General features: G+C 34.5%; 1 pseudogene; it reads left to right on the top strand.

Moving 5' to 3' along the window:
* The window catches only part of LOC138865686 (putative nuclease HARBI1), a 1,333-nt pseudogene extending 109 nt beyond the window's left edge, over positions 1-1,224 (top strand).
* Positions 1,225-1,729: the final 505 nt, after the last annotated feature.

The raw sequence follows: 1,729 nt of genomic DNA, 5'->3' as shown, positions 1-1,729 counted from the left end.
ACAGATTTCCAAGACATGAAATTCTGTGGCTCTGTGAGATGTTAGACCCATACTTAAGAAGAAGAAAAGGGAGGTCACATGCAGTGCCAACCCACACACAAGTGCTTGTGGCCTTACGCTTTTATGCAAGCGGAACATTTCAGAGTGACTCCTGTGGACTAACACAAGCAAGTGTAAGCAGGATTATTACAGAAGTGACCAGGGTGTTGACTGAAAAGGCAAAAACAGAAATAAAGTTTCCATCAAGTGCTAATGATTTAATGAAGACTGCCCGAGATTTTTCAAGATTAGCAAACTTCCCAAGAGTTATTGGAGCAATAGATGTCACTCACATTCCAATTAAAGCACCGCACGTTGATGAACATATCTATGTTAACAGGAAAAGGTTTCATTCATTAAATCTACAAGTAGTGTGCAATGCAGATGGACTGATAACAAGTTACAACACAAGATATCCTGCCAGTACTCATGATGCATTTATTTGGTCCAACTGTGCTCTTCGTACTCGATTTGAGGCAGGGGAATTTGGAGAAAATTATTTACTAGGTAAGTGGTTTGGACAATCATGTGATAGAACAGGACAGGAAAGTTAATTAGAGTTTATGTCATGTGCGGCTTTAATTATTTGCAAATAATTTGCTAATATTCCAAAAGAAAAGAATTGTAGATGTATATTACTTTAGTAAATAAAGATTGAGAAGATATTTTAGACATGAAAAGAATTGGGGGAGGAGGAATCATTTTGACATTTGCATGATAATTGAGCTGAAATTACTTAGTTCAGTAAAGTTTTGAACTAACAGTAAGAAATATTCACCAAACCTGGCATATTTTTTGTGAACTCTATAAGGCCCAGTGAAATTGTTACGATTTACTTCATATTTGTTTCTTCTTACAGGTGATAGTGGCTATCCCCAGGAGAAGCGCGGTACAACAGAAGTCACACCAGAACACGTGTAATCATAGAGCAGACATTTGGTATACTGAAGTCAAGATTCAGGTGTCTGCATCATTCTGGAGGAACTATCCAGTATGACCCGGTTAAGTGCTCCAAAATTGCAATTGCTTGTATGCTTCTCCATAATTATTATGTGAGACGAAGGGTACCAGTTCCTCAGGGAGATTTTAGAAAATGACGGCGAGATGAATATCCAAGCAGAAGCTGTTTTACGTGGCCCAGGTCAAGTACTCAGAGCTCGTCTTATCACAAATTGGTTTAGTTGAATATTTATTTCAGAAACTGGAGTATATTAGTAACAATTTTGTACTTTTTTATAGTTTCTTGTTTTTATCTTTATTAGTTTCCTTCTATGATTCAATTAGAGCTTGGAATTCTATTTTGATATACACGAGATTACTTTCCTTTTGTTAAAAATGATTGTCAAAATGTGTTGAATATATATGAGTGTGTGTGTGTGTGTGTGTGTGTGTGTGTGTGTGTGCAATATGCTTGTTAAAGATAATCTTGTATTGTTTTGAATTATATAGTTCAGTCCGCAGAGTGAGTAAACATGGTATATACATTAATATTTTTATACCTATCTATTTTTTTTTTTTTTTTTTTTCAAAATCAGTCTGCACAGAGATATTTTACTTGTTGCTTGGATATGTAAGCAGAAATGTTATTTTTTTACTGTAGATATTCTATATCTAGGTTAATTATAATAAAAGCATTAAAAAATACTTTATTTCAGACCTTCTGTGATTATAAAACTATAAAACTGTTAAA

This window comes from Penaeus vannamei, chromosome 2 (genome assembly GCF_042767895.1).
Source record: "Penaeus vannamei isolate JL-2024 chromosome 2, ASM4276789v1, whole genome shotgun sequence".
NCBI lineage: Eukaryota > Metazoa > Arthropoda > Malacostraca > Decapoda > Penaeidae > Penaeus > Penaeus vannamei.
Note: the sequence above shows the minus strand (reverse complement) of the source record. Positions and strands in the feature narration are given on the sequence as shown.